General features: G+C 41.2%; 1 pseudogene; it reads right to left on the bottom strand.

Annotated features, from left to right (window-relative positions):
• Positions 1 to 8,280: 8,280 nt before the first annotated feature.
• On the bottom strand, positions 8,281 to 13,439 carry LOC118636407 (annotated as a pseudogene).
• Between the last annotated feature and the right edge of the window lie 2,089 nt (positions 13,440 to 15,528).

The following is a 15,528-nucleotide window of genomic DNA, read 5'->3' as shown; positions in this document are numbered from 1 at the left end:
TAGAACATTGCACTCCAAAGCTGCAAAATATACATTCTTCTCAAGTACACATGGGACATTCTCAAAGAGACCACATGTTAGATCTTTACAAGTTCAAGAAGACTGAAATCACATTAAGCATCTTCTTGGATCACATTGGCATGAAACTAGAAATAAATTACAGTAAAAACATTCAAAAACATTCAAACACATGAAGGCTAGATAGCATGTTATTAAACAATGAATGGGTTACCAATGGATCAAAAACTTCCTGGAAACTAATGAAAATGAACACACAACAACATAAAATCAATGGGACACAGAAAAAAGCAGTCCTGAGAGGGAAGTTCATAGCATTACAGGCCTACCTCAAAAAACAAGAAAAAGTTCAGATAAACAATCTAACCGTACAACTAAAATAATTAGAAAAATAACAGCAAAACAAACAAACAAAAAGAATAAGTAGAAGAGAGAAAATAATAAAGATCAGAGTGGAAATAAATGACATAAAGACCAAAAAAACAACACAACAGATCAAAAATTATGTTTGTTGTATTTAACCTCCTAATGGCATTGTTCTTTTTTTTATTGTTTGTTTTTAAAAGAGCTGTATTAAATTGGCTTAAACAAACAAGAGTTTATATGATAATTCTCAAAATATAACAGAAACTAACCAAAATGCTTTTCAAAATCATGTAATATAAGAAAGTATTTTATATTAAAGCTGGTTTGAGTTTGGTTTGGTTAAGTAGGCATATCTTTAGAATCATCATTATTAAATAATACTTTTATTCTACCTGGGTTTATTAGTTAAATAAGTTCATGTTGTCTCTGTTGCAAAATTGTCAGCAAGAAAAAGTGGAAGCACATACCCTGTTTATGCATTGGAAGAATTAACATCATTAAAATGTCCATACTACCCAAAGCAATCTATAGATTCAATGCAATCCCCATCAAATTACCAATGACATACTTCACAGAACTAGAACAAATATTTCAAAAGGTCATATGGAACCAAAAAAGACCTCGAATAGGCACAGCAATCTTGAAAAAGAAGAGCAAAGTAGGAGGGATCACATTACCAGATTTCAGGTTATACTGCAAAGCCATTGTAATCAAAACAGCCTGATACTGGCACAAGAACAGGCATATAGAACAGTGGAACAGAACAGAAAACCCAGAAATGGACCCAAGGCAATATGCTCAATTAATATTTGAGAAAGGTGGCAAGAGCATACAGTGGAGTAAACACAGTCTCTTTAATAAATGGTGTTGGGAAAATTGAACAGCTACATGCAAAAAAGTGAAACTAGACCATCAACTTACAACATACACAAGAATCAACTCAAAATAGATAAAAGACTTAAATGTGTTTCATGAATCCATAAAAATCCTAGAAGAAACTGTAGGCAACAAAATTTCAGACATCATACTCTAGTACACTTCTGGCAGGAATGCAGACTGGTGCAGCCACTATGGAAAACAATATGGTGTTACCTCAAAAAATTAAAACTTGAACTTCCATTTGACCCAGTAATCCCACTTCTAGAAATATACCCTAAGAAGCCTGAAACAGCAATCAGAAAAAATATATGTATCCACATGTTTGTAGCAGCACTATTGACAATAGCTAAGATCTGGAAACAGCTCAAATGCCCATCAGTAGACAAATGGATAAAAAAGCTATGGTACATATACACGATGGAGTATTATGTAGCTGTAAGAAAGAGAGATCTCTTATCCTTTGAGACTACATGGAGGGACCTGGAGAGTGTCATTCTAAGCAAAACAAGTCAAACAGAGAAAGACAAGTATCATATGATCTCACTTATTTGTGGAATAGAATGAACATAACAGTCTGAGGAATGAGGTAGTCCCAGAGATGTGGAAATGGGGTACAGACAGACAATCCCCAGAAGAGGGGGTGGTGGAGGAGTGGTAAACCACAGAACTTATATGCATGAATGCATGAACAATGGACATGGACAACAAAGCTGTGGACGGGGTATGGAGTGAGGGGGAGGGGGGAATCAGTGGGGGAAGAAGGAGAAACATCTGTAACAAAAATAAATAAATTAAGAAAGTGAAAAGTAAAAAAAAAGAAAAATAACTTGGTAGGATAAAACTTTCAATAGTAATCTAAATTTAATTGTTAGAAGCAAGTAAATTAAATAAATGTAAATGGGATAAAAAGTTTATTTTAGGTTAACTCTTTAGCAATAATTATATTATACTTAAATAGTTTTCTAAATTTCTGTGGTAACTTGAAACTTTAAAGTTTGCTAGTTAAATTAAATAATGAACATTCATTGACTGTCAAGACCATTTTCAAGTAAGATAAAGTAATAATTAATTACTGAACATAGGGTTATCTACTTTCTGCTTATTATGAAGAAACTAAAGATATTTGGGTTCGTTAGTAAACTTGTCTTGTACCACATTAAAAAATTGTGCTATGAGGAAATATATTTTTAGAAATCATTAAATGTATTCATAAATGTATCAATCTAAGGAATATTAATTTCTTACTTTAGAGCTGTCACCAGAAATTGAAGTTCCTAAATGTTAAGATTTCTAATTAACATGGAAAAAACTATATTTTTAGGAATAGAAAGTATAAGGTATGAAAATATAATTTTTGAAGGAATTAAAAGAATGAGGTTTGTTTGTCCTAAAATAAGGTTGGTTATTTCTAAATGAGTAAAAGAGACAAACTAAGAGGGACTCGAATGTTGTAGAAAGTCTGTGAAGAAAAATCTTGAGGACATTTTATGTATGGTTAAACTGAATAAGAGTAAAATTTAATTAAGTTAGTAAATTTAAGTATCAAAAGTAAACTAATGCAGAATAAGAATTTGATTCTTTTTCACTCTGTTAAAAGAAAAAGGTGTGGGTTTTTTGTTTTTATTCTACTCTAGATAAGATGTTATAGGCTTTCTGCCCTGGCCGGTTTGGCTCAGCGGTTAGAGCGTCAGCCTGTGGTCTGGAGAGACCCGGGTTCAGTTCCCCCTAAGGGCATGTACCTCGGTTGCAATTTGTCCCTGGCCCTGGTTGGGTTGTGCGGGTGGTGACCACTCGATGTGTCCCTTTCATGTCGACGTTTCTCTCTCGCTCTCTTCCTCTCTTTCCCTTCTGCTCTATCTGAACAAAGAATGAAAAACTGTGCTCCGGTGAGGATAAAACACACACACACACACACACACAAAAGATGTTATAGGCTTTCTACCTAGAAAACAGAGATTCTATGTTTTATTAAAATAGTTTTCAGGCATGGCTGGTGTGGCTCAGTGGATTGAGAATTGTACCATGGAGTGAGATGTCCCAGTTCAATTCCTGGTCATGGCATATGCCCAGGTTGCAGGCTCAATCCCTAGTGGGGAACATGCAGGAGGCAACCAATTGATGTTTCTCTCTCACATTGATGTTTCTCTCCCTTCCTCTCTCTCTAAAAAATCAATAAAAACATATTAGAAAAAAATAGTTTTCTATTGCTGAATTCTAAAAACTAAAGTTTTCTTAACCTGCATTTTTATTTAATACCTTTTTATTGTCACTTTGTATAAAAAATCTAATATTGTTTTATAATGATATATGATCTTTTTGGTTAAGTATGTTTGACAAATTTCCCAGAGTATAAATTTTAACAAGAGACTTTTTTCTTAAACTAGAAATGGCTTGGGGTTATTTTAATGGGCCCCTGGAACACCTCAAAGGATTTTTTTTTCTCTCCTTACAAAGGAGAGGTTTTGAACTAATTAGGCCTATTTGATATGTTTAAATTGAATAGGAAGCTTTATCAACTAAGAATACACACACACACACACACACACACATATATATATATATATATATATATATATATATATATATATTTTTTTTTTTTTTTTTTTAATGGCTATTACATGTAGGAGATTATATAAAAATCTCGCCCTGGCCGGTTTGGTTCAGCGGTTAGAGCGTTGGCCTGCGGTCCTGAGAGACCCAGGTTCGGTTCCCACTAAGGGCGCGTACCTCGGTTGCAGTTTGTCCCCGGCCCTGGTCAGTTGTGCGGGTGGCAGCCACTCGATGTGTTCCTTTCACATCGATGTTTCTCTCTCTCTCTCTGTTCCTCTCTCTCCCTCCCACTCTACCTGAACAAAAAATGTAAAAATGTCCTCTGGTGAGGATTAAAAAATAAATAAATAAAAAAAAACTCCAAGTGTCTACAAAGTCCTGGTATAATGACCATTTGCAATTCTTGTTATCTTAAAATGCTATGTTACTAAAACAAACTTCTTTGTCAAATGCATTGTAATCAAACCTGTAATCATGCCATTTTAAGTTTTGTCATTTATGGACAGTCATTTTTTTACTCTGATGCTTTTGTAAGTATGTTTCATCTTCAGAAAGATCCATGAAAAGGACTCTGACTTATTCTAAAACAGAGTTTTTTGAGAATAAACTTTCAGATCATACCTTTAAACTGGATTTTTTTTTTTTTTTTTAAGATAGAGTGGAAGAGAGTAAGAGAGGGAGAAAGGGAGAGAGAGAGAAACCTCGGTGTTAGAGAGACACATTGATTGGTTGCCTGCCACATGACCTTAACCAGGGCCAGGGAGCGAACATGCAACTCAGGTATATGCCCTTGACCGGAAATTGAACCTGAGACCCTTCAGTTCAAGGGCCAATGGTCAAACTGCTGAGCCAAACCAACCAGGGCTGGATGAAGATTTATAAAATTCTAAGGAATAACTGGATTCATGAACTTCTGGCAAAGAATCAAGATAGACAAGAATTTATTAGATGACACTGAATGAACTGAGGATGATTGTGATTTTTATAACTTTTTGTTGGAATACTGCTAATTTTTAATCTTTTGTTTGCCAGATCTAAGGAAACTTGTTTTCTCAAACTACCTATGACTTAGAGCAATTTGGTAAATTATACCTTTGTAAGCAATATGGAAACATTTATATTTTCTCTCCCAACCTGATCCCTCTAGAAGTTTGGAGACTCTGAATGAGTATTATTATCTTCAAGGCAATATGGTTGCTTGCATAAATTCAGTAGGGATCTATGCTTTCTACAACAGGACACATTTAGAAATTGAGTTATTACCAAGACTTTAACTGGAATGTCATGTTTAAGACAGACATACATAGACTCTGGATGTCACCAGAAAACTTGAAGGAATTAAGATTGACTTTCAATGCTGATAAAAGCCCCTTGGAGAAAAGACCTGGTACCTTACTTACATTGTTCAGTCTTTCCAGGTAAGAAAAGAAAGTTTCTTTCCTGGGAGATGGCAAAGGAATAGCCTCAAGACATTTTGAGAAACCTTGAGTATATGAGGAATTCAACCAAGTTGATAGGTATTGCTGGCAAATGCTGATGGCAACTATGTGGAGGTTAATTAAAGTTCAATCTGAAAATTCTTCATGAAATTTCAGCCATGCATATTTAAAAGAGTCTATATGATCAATTGCTACTCTTGTCACATATATATGCAAATAACAGGCCAAATTTGTTGAAACTAGATGTATACAATAATTTAGTCTTAACTTGGCTACATTTGACAAATTGAGAGCACTTTTAAAGAAAAATTGTTTCAATAGAAAGCATAATGCCCAATTGTAGATATTAGATTCTAGTTTAGTTAATTGTCTTTAAAATCTTATTTTTAAACTGTGGACTGAACTGGATCATAAATTTTTTCCATAAAAATATTTGGCTAAAGCCCTCTGAACTAGTGTTTCATTTTTTTTCCTACCTTTTCTTTGGAATTATTAAGAACTAAAACTATTTTTTTTTTCTTTCTAAGCCTTGCAATTATAGATCCCAGCTAAACCACATAAATGTAAACTTCAGAGAAGTCATCAAAACAGCTCATGCTTAGACAGTTCTGGAAACTGATGCTGTGTAAGCCACACAGAGATTTTGCTTGAGCTGATGTCAGGACGTTCATCAGGGATGTTTGGACTTCGGACCAGGGGAATCTGTTGGATTGCTATTGCTTGCCTTCATTCCAGTAAAAATTAAGCTCTGAGCCTTTCATATAGAGGTCTTCTCAACTGGCAGTCTTCAAGACTCAGAGACTAACTGTGATTTGCTCTGATTATTACTTACACTACAGGTATCCTGGCCTACTGCTTCTTCTCCCATTGCTGTGGTCCCTCCTTGTGAACTGAACACATAGAATGTCCCCTCTAAGGCTCGGGGACCATAGAGGAAGGGGTGAGTATGTAAGATTGTAAGAGCCAGATAAGAGGAGCATAATGGATAGACAAATCTGACTCCATCTTACAAGCTAATCCTCCCTCTTGATTAAACCTGCATCCAATCACCCTATATTTCTCAAGATTGAGAAATAATAATTAGAAAGGGGGGATTGTAACCATGCACAGAGTTGAGGCCCACTGGTGAGTTGAGGCCTGGCTGGCACCTCTCACTGCCCTAGCACAGGGGGCTATGAAAAGGTGTGGGCACTGGGCACAGGTGATAGCTCAAATCTAAAGTAAAGATTAAGTTCTCTGCCAGATGGAAAAATCACAGGCAAGATAGACAGTATCCCTGGACAGTGAGGGTACAAGGACTCCAAAGAAGACCTGATCTGTGGCTATAGCCCATGTGCAAACATGTGGGAAGGGGTGGGGTGGCACACAGGTTGACACTATGGGAATCCAGGCTACCATTTGTTCTAAGCAAAATCTTTCATGACAATGGAAGACCTCTATATAAAAGGCTCAGAAAGACAATGCCAGCTGCCTCCCAACTGTCCTGTGGAACTCTCCAGGTATGAAGTCACCTGGCCTCAGCTAGCCTGAGTTGCACTGGGAACACACAAGGCATAGGTCAAAGGGCAGCTCAAAATCATCTGTTTGGCAAATGGAGCTTGACTAGAAGCCAACTTGGAACAGCTTGGGACTTTGAGAGGCTCCAGGGTGTGAAGGGAGGTGGGTGCTGGAGCTAGAACCCAAGGCCAAGGACAATTTGAGGTAGTTAACAGCTGCTCAGGCCTTCAGATGGTGAACTATACATCCTCAAGCCTTTTTCCAGTTCCAGAAGGCTGGCTCCGAAATGCCAACAGATGGCCAGGTCTTAAAGAACTATGTACAAACTACACTTTAAAAAAGCTCTCTGAAAGGCAGATGCTGCTCCTTAGGGTACTTTTCACATCATGCAGTTTTCTGCTGAGATACTGGATTTATGACCATAAAGTAGCCGATATTTATTTTTAGAGCAAAACAGCCTATTCAGTGCTTCTCAGAGGGCTTGGATGATAAGGCCACCCTGGCTTGTCCAACTCCCAGCAGCTGCCATTACTGAAAGGGAATGAAAGCTAGGAGAATGCTCACACTGGCCACATCCTTCAGAGATGTGCAGGGAGCTGACCCTCACCACTGACTGGTCCAGTGCTCCTGATTTTAAGAACATTTTCTTGCCCACTAGCCCAGATCCCAACCCCATTGAGGGCAGGGATGATGGGCTCCAGGTGCCAGGTCAGCTGACTACATGGCGACCTTTTCCAAATGCCTTCATCAGTGGTCTGCCCCAGCAGCTTCTGCCCACTGCAACCTACTTCTATTCACATGGGAGGAACAGAAGGCAGTCCACGAGGTCCTTTCCTTATGCAACTTTAGAAGAGGCCAAAGATGTTGGGAAAATGCCCACAGGCAACAATGAGAATACCAAAAATGGAAGGACTCCAGGTGCCTGTGAGTCAGCTGTGGCTGGGATAGCCTCCAGCTAATGGAACTGCATGGGCTATCAGAGAGAAGGCATGCTGAGGGGCAGCCCCCATTCCTCACTTGGGAAAGCTAGTCTAGATGTTAGAATGTTCTTTCTTAGGCTGAATGAGATCTCCCCTGGGCTAATGTTACTGCCAGGTCCAGGAGGGAAGCAGTTAGGATCCAGAGTCCCAGAAAAGGTTGGAGAGGTGAAGAGAGAGAAAATATACTTGTGATGGGGCCTTGCACCTAGATTAACAACACATTTATGCATGTGCAGGATTGTCATCACTCTCTAGGAGATGCCACCCACCCAAAGAAGCCCAGATGACCAGGGAGGCTAGGTGGGACAGCTGGGCAGTCTGTACAAAGGTGGCCCTAGTAGCCAGCCAGGCAAGCAACTTTCTCAGAGGTGGGACTAGGTATGTGCTGCCCTGGTGGACATGACTAATGCACCGGGAGACCGGCCCAGGGCACTGAGGAATTCCATAACCTGATGGAGTCCTGTCCCTTTCACAGAAGAAATGGACTTAAGCCAGTGTTTGCCAGGAAGAAATCTGAGACAACCATTTTATTAACAGTCCATGTCCAATGATTAAGCAGGACCTATTTCGGAGTCTTCACCATCATAGGAGCTGGATTCGCTGGTGGTCTCTGATTCTGACTCCCACTCCGACTCCAACTCTGACTCTGATTCCCAGGATGAGAAGTCCTTCATCTTGAGGGAGCCAGAAATCACATCCACTTTCTCAGCTTGATGTTTCTGTTTATTCTGCAAACAGGAGGTGACATAGTGCTGCAGTTTCTATAGGATAGACAGCTGCAGGTTATCCAAGTCAACCTCAATCTGCTCGGGGCTGAATATCTTGAGGGAGGTTCATCAAATCAGATGATGTGCACCACTTGGCCCAACTTCTCACTTGGGAACTTGCTGATGTCCAGGATGAGCTGGTATTTGTCCTTGTATGACATGGACTTGCACTTGTCCTCCACCTCCGAGTTGTAAGCTGGAGAGGGCTTGCTTTTCATGGGCACTGGCTCCTTGCTTATCTTCCTGTTGCTGTTGTTGTTTTCCTTGGTCTTTTGGGGAGTAAGTTCCTTGCCCTTGCTTTTCATATTCTCCTCTACTTCCTCTCTCTTTTTGTCCTTTTCTTCTTTAATTTCTGCCTTGTCTTTCTCCTTTTCCTCTAATTTGTTTTTCTTTGCCAGCAAGACAGCTGCAAGCTGCTCCTGTACATCTTTAAATTGTTGCCGGAGCTGCACCACCTCAGGGGCTGGCTCCTTGTTTGAGTCATTACTTGAACTGTTACTGTTGGAGGAGCTATCCCTGCTGCTGTCACAGGGCGAAGACTGGAACACAACTTCAAAGGGGGATGACACCATTGGGGAGGGCATAGCCACCATAGTCTCCTTGGGCTCTCCTGGCATCTTGGCAGAGCTCATGGCATCTTGACCACATCCAGAAGCTTTCGAGCCTTGGCCACCACCTCATGGTCAGGAGGGTTGTACTTGTGTTATGATGAGCCAGCAAGACAATCAGAGATGCACAGCCAAATTGTAAATGAGAGGAGTGCTTTATTCACCAGTGGGCTGCATGTCATAAGTTTCCCAAATTAACAGCAATGAGCATTCTTGCAGTCCGGGTATAAAGACTAAAGTTACATTCTCTTGGCGCTGCTTTAGTGCTGTTAAGGGAGGAACTGGTATGATAGGAGCTGTTACAGAAGTCCGGGCAAGGCAGGAACTGATACCACAGGAGCTGTTAGAGAGGTCCGGGCAGGGCAACCACTAATCTCTTTCTTTTTATGGTTCTTCCGAGTTTCCCAAGGCCATCATTAATCCCCTTATCTTTATGGTTCCTCTGGGTTTCAGTCCCAGGTTTTTTATTTTTTAGTTATTTAGTTATTTTTAATCTTTATTGTTGTATGTATTACAGATGTTCTTCATTTTTCCCCCATTGACCCCCTGTCCCGGCCCCCTCACACCTTTCCCCATACTATTATCTGTGTCCATTGGTTATGATATATAAGTTCTTTGGTTTATTTCTTTCCACCTCCCACCCCCTTTCCCTTTGAGGTTTGTCATTCTAGCAATGGATTTGTACTTTTTTTTTATCCTCACTCGAGGACATTTTTCCATTTTTTGTTCAGGTAGAGTGGGAAGGAAAGAGAGGAACAGAGAGAGAGAGAAACAGCGACGTGAAGGGAACACATCGAGTGGCTGCCACCCGCACGACCGACCAGGGCCGGGGACAAACTGCAACCGAGGTACGTGCCCTTAGCGGGAACCGAACCCGGGTCTCTCAGGACCGCAGGCCGACGCTCTAACCGCTGAGCCAAACTGGCCAGGGCGAATTTGTACTTCTTAATCCTTTCACCTTTTTCACCCATTTCCCCAATCCCCCTCCCATCTGGCAACCAACAAAATGTTCTCTGTATCTATGAGAATGTTTCCATTCCGCCTGTTCATTTTGTTTGTAGATTCCATTGTCGATAGATATGTATTCATTGCCAGTTTGCTTCCTCATATATTTTATCTTTTTCTTCAAAAAAACTCTTCATCATTTCATATAATAATGGTTTGGTGGTGATGAACTCCTTTAACTTTTTCTTGTCTGGGAAAGTCTTTATGTGGCCATTGGTTCTAATGACAGCTTTGCAGGATAGAGTAATCTTGATGTAGGTTCTTGCTTTTCATCATTCTGAATATTTCTTGCCACTCCCTTCTGGCCTGCAAAGTTTCTTTTGAGAAATCAGCTGACAGCCTTATGGGAACTCCCTTGTAGGTAACTAACTGCTTTTCTCTTGCTGCTTTTAAGATTCTCTCTTTGTCTTGAACCTTTTGCATTTTGATGATGATATGTCATGGTGTGGGCCTCTTGGGGTTCATCTTGTTTGGGACTCTCTGTGCTTCCTGGACTTGTATGTCTCTTTCCTTCACCAAGTTAGGAAAGTTTTCTACCATCATTGTTTCAAACAGGTTTTTAATTTCTTGTTCTCTCTCTTCTCCTTCCGGCACCCCCAAGATGTGAGTGTTGGCACACTTGAAGTTGTCCCAGAGGCTCCTTACACTATCCTCATTTTTTTAAATTCCTTTTTCTTTTTGCTGTTCTGATTGGGCATTTTTTGCTTCCTTATATTCCAAATCAATGGTTTGCTTCTTGGATTTACATACTCTACTATTGAATCTTTGTAAATTATTCTTTATTTCAGTTAAAGCCTCCTTCGTTTCTAACTGTGCATCTATCATTTCTGACTGGTCCTTTTTTATGCTCTTGAGGCCCTCACTAAGTTCACTGAGCATCCTTATAAGCAGTATTTTGAACTCAGCATCTGTTAGGTTGCTTATCTCCATTTTGCTTAGTTCTTTTCTTGGGGTTTTGTTCTGTTCTTTCATTTGAGACCTGTTTCGTTGTCTCCTCATTTTGGCTGCCTCCCTCTGTTTGTTTCTGTGTATTACTTAATGAGAGGTATGGGGTTATCTGAGACCAGATGCTGCTTGTTTGAAGAATTTAGGAACACCTGAAGCAGGATCGAAGCCAGGCCAATCCTATGGTAAAGCAACTGGTAACCGCTTGGATGGGCCTGAAAGTTGGGTGGGGTGGGGCCTTAGGAAGTCACCAGGGCAGAGCTACCAGTGTGAGCCAGGTTGCTGGAGTCCCAGATATGGCGGCTGTCTGCTGCCTCAGGCAAGGGCTCACCAAAGGAACAAAGGCCTCTGACAGCACGTTCGTCCTGGAGAAAGCCCCCTCTCCAGCCCTCGCCCCAATGCCAAACAGCTCAGTTCTTCCCTGTACGTCTCTGGCGCCCCTCCAGCTGCCTCCCCTCCAAGCTTAGAGGGAGTGAGTCCGATAAGTCTGTGCACGGGCCCTTTAAGGAGCTGCCTGGGGCTCCAGCTGCCTCGGCCTCCCTGAGCCTCAGTTCCCAATGGTTTTCTCACCCAGAAGTTATGGGGACTTCTCTTCCTGGCACTGGAACCCTGTGTGGGGCATCTGGTGTGGGACAGGGACCCCTCGGTCCTCATAGAGGACCTTCCCAGCCGAGGTGTCCTCCTGATTTTTATACACCACATGTGGGTGTGGGACCAGCCCATCACGCCTCCGCCCCTCCTACCAGTCTTGATGCAGCTTCTTTAATTCCGTAGTTGTAGGACTTCCATTCAGCTCGATTTCAGGCGGTTTTGAATGATGGTTGTTCTGTAGTTTATTGTAACTTTGATGTGGTTGTCGGAGGATGCGATACCGCGTTTACCTACCCGCCATCTTGACTGGAAGTCACAGTTATCCAGTCCCAGGTTTTTTAGAAACTGCCAGGGTGTGTGCAGGAACAGCTGGTCAGAATGGAGTTTACCTAAGTTAAGTAGCCTAATTCACTTGTAGCAGTTAAAGAACATCAACCGGACTTCAGCAACAAATTCCTGAGCATCGCAATACTCACCAGCCTCCTGTTTAAACTTGATTATGCTTTTATCCATGGAATACTTGATGATGTCACAACAGTTGCGCAGGCCCAGTGGCTCCATGTCAACGAGCTTGTGGAAGGGCCGGACGTAAGCTGAGTGCTTCTTGACGATGCTATTACAGCACTTGAGCTACTCTGAGACCTTGCTGTTCTTCTTCAGTGAATCAGGTATATCCTTCTTTGGGGACTTCACAGGCCTGCTACTCTCCTGCTGGGGATCCAGTTTGGTGATCTTGGGCTCCTGGGACCAGCAAAGGTGGCTTGTGAATGGGGTAGATGGTAATGCAGGTGGTGGTGTCCGCTTTCCTCTTAACACCCATCTTTTGTATCCACAGGCTGTGGGGTGGCTGCAATTATGGGCAAATGGCTCTGCACTGGCTGGGGGTTAGTGCAGGTGAGAGCAGGGGCTGGGAGGCAGGTTACACATGGGAAAGTCTACAGTTGCTGGGGAGGCACCACTGCCATGAGGGAGGTCTGGGGTGACAGCAGGGAAGGGGTGAGGTGTGGCCTGCACAGGCAGAAGGTTCTGCTGAGAGCTCTGTGTCTGTGGAGGAGTTGATGTTTGTGTTTGGTACTGTAGATACACCATGTTTTGCTGTGCCTGCTTCTTTCCTCTCAGGTCCTCTTCCTTTTGCCTGGACTATCATGATCTCCCTTTCTTCTGTGGGCAGTTCATTGATTTTTTTGCAGGAAGAGCTTCTGCCGTTAAGACTATGCCATCTCCAAGCTTGTTGTAGATATAACAATTTATAAATGTAGTGTTGAAGTCCTGCATACATTCCTGAGCTTTCCAGTAATAGTTGTTTTCCAAGCACTTCTCTATTGTTTCCATATCCATAGGCATTTTAATGCTCTTATAGTAATCAGGGAGGTTGAGTTTGACGGCATCCACAGGCTGCTGAAAAGGCCACATAAACTGGTATTTCTATAGCGTCTTTCTTTTTTTTTTTTTAATGTATTGATTTTAGAGAGAGAAACATTGATTTGTTGCTCCACCTATTTATGCATTCATTGGTTGATTCTTGTATGTGCCCTGACTGGGCATCAAACCGGCAACCTTGGCATAACAGGACAATGTTCCAATCAACTGAACCACCTGGCCAGGGCTCCATAGTGTCTTGAGCACCATTTTGAGCAGATATTGCAGTTGGTTGTTGTGCTTTGGGGCTTGCTGGGATGATAAGGGGAGAGTTTGGTGTTGGCCTGCCATTGTAGACATTTGAGTAGTTTCTAGTACATTCCCCATTACCAGAAAATTTCTTAATCTCATCTCAGGGCCACTCTCCACAGACATGCTACTGATCCCATCACATTCTTCACCAGGTACTCCCAGCACCTGGCCACCACCCCGCAGCAGCAGCTTCCTCCTCCTCACTTGACAAAATGGCTGGTCTGCGCCAGTCTTGATGTGGCTTCCTCTTGATATCCTTTGTTATAAAACTTCCATTCAGTCATTCTTCAGGAAGTTCTCAATGATGGCTGTTCTGTAATTAAGTTGTAAATTTGCTGTAGTTGTGGGAAGAAGTGAGCATGTTTGCCTACTCTGACATCTTGACTGAAAGTGTCTCTTTTTTGTTTTCTTTTTATTTATTTATTTTTTATCCTCACCCGAGGACATTTTTCCATTTTTTTTCAGATAGAGTGGGAGGGAGAGAGAGAGAGAAGCATCGACGTGAAAGGAACACATTAAGTGGCTGCCACCCGCACGACCAACCAGGGCCGGGGACAAACTGCAACCGAAGTATGCACCCTTAGCGGGAACCAAACCCAGGTCTCTCTAAACTGCAGGCTGATGCTCTAACCACTGAGCAACCGTCCAGGGCTCTTTTCTTTTAAACTAAAGGCATACCTATCAATTGACTCAAAACCAAAACCAGCCCTGGCCAGTTTTGCTCAGTGGTTTGAGTGTCAGCCTAAGGACCAGAGAGTCTTGGGTTTGATTACCAGTCAAGGGTGCATACCTGGGTTGCAGGTTCAATCCCTGGCCCTAGTCAGGCTCATGCAGGAGGTAACCAATGGATATGTCTCTCTTAGATCAATATTTCTCTCTCTCTCTCTCTCTCTCTCTCCCTCTCTCTCTCTCTCTCTCTCTCTCTCTTTTTCTCTCTCATCCTCCCTTCCTTCCATTCTACCTAAAAAATCAATGAAAAAGTATCCTCAGGTGAGAATTAACAAAAATAAAAATTAATTAATTAATTTTTACAAAAACACAAAACCTTTAAAAAAACAAAAACAATACAAATAGGCCTTTCATGACTTACCCATGGATGCAAGAGGCATCCCCAAAATGGGTACAAAAGATATTACTTTCCCAAGATTTAGGGTCACTCTCAAAGATAACCAATAGAAAGAAGGACTTAGACAATTCTTCTGATATCTAACAATGGTCAGTAAGATGCTAGCTGCAAATGAGGAACAACCCAAATTTCTGTGTGGACCCAATCTGCATGTGCAGAACTGAAAACCTCTGTGCCCCTTGGGGAAGGCAGAAAGCCAAGCCAAATTCTCAGAATGTACAGTGACAAGAATAGGAAAGCAATAGCTGTTCCTAGGAGGGAAAGGATCAATAACCAGTGGGTACCACCAAACCAAATTTTAAGCAGTCCCAATCCAAAGAACTAATTTTTACAAATGCTTTTTCTCCTGCTAATCTGAATTTATTTAGGATGAAAAAGGGGCTCTGTAAGTAAATCTAATTAAAAGTATTCTCACAGAATAATATGACCACAAATTCCTAACTGGGCAGGTCATGGTGGGTAGTCATGTCTCAGGCTTATAACTTTACTAATAAAAAAATTCAAGCAAGGCCTGTCTATTTTTTTTTTTTTTTTGTACATCTAGGTTAACACACCTTTGAAATGCCTCTTTTTCAGACTTCTGGGAAGCATAATCACCTCAAGATATCACATAATCTTGTTAACTATCCTGTAATGCAATCACAGAGACTTCCCCACCTTGCTTTCTCCTATATTCTTATAATCTGCCTTGTTTCCTCTTTAATTCCAAATGTATAAAAGAAACTGCAAACTGTCATTCTATAAAGTATTTTTCTCAGTCTGTTGAGATCTTGCTTCCAGGCATGCCCTCTGTTTGACTCAAATAAACTCTAATGAACTCTTACAAAAATTCTCTACAGGTTTGGACATTCTTATGGTGACATTGAAAATGAATAGGAAACATGAAATTTTTACTTTCCTCTCTTGACCAGGCATTACAGACAGAGATCTGACCTTGGTAAGAATTCTTACCCTTCATTAGTATCTGCCAGTTTTCCAGGATCCTATCTGAAATGTATTGCCTAAGCAAAAAAATCCCAATCTTGTGATGCTCTTAAATTGCTAACAGCAAGGGACCCATTAATAAGATATGGGGAAAAGTGATGG

This window comes from Molossus molossus, unplaced genomic scaffold (genome assembly GCF_014108415.1).
Source record: "Molossus molossus isolate mMolMol1 unplaced genomic scaffold, mMolMol1.p scaffold_m16_p_2, whole genome shotgun sequence".
NCBI classification, from domain to species: Eukaryota; Metazoa; Chordata; class Mammalia; order Chiroptera; family Molossidae; genus Molossus; species Molossus molossus.
Note: the sequence above shows the minus strand (reverse complement) of the source record. Positions and strands in the feature narration are given on the sequence as shown.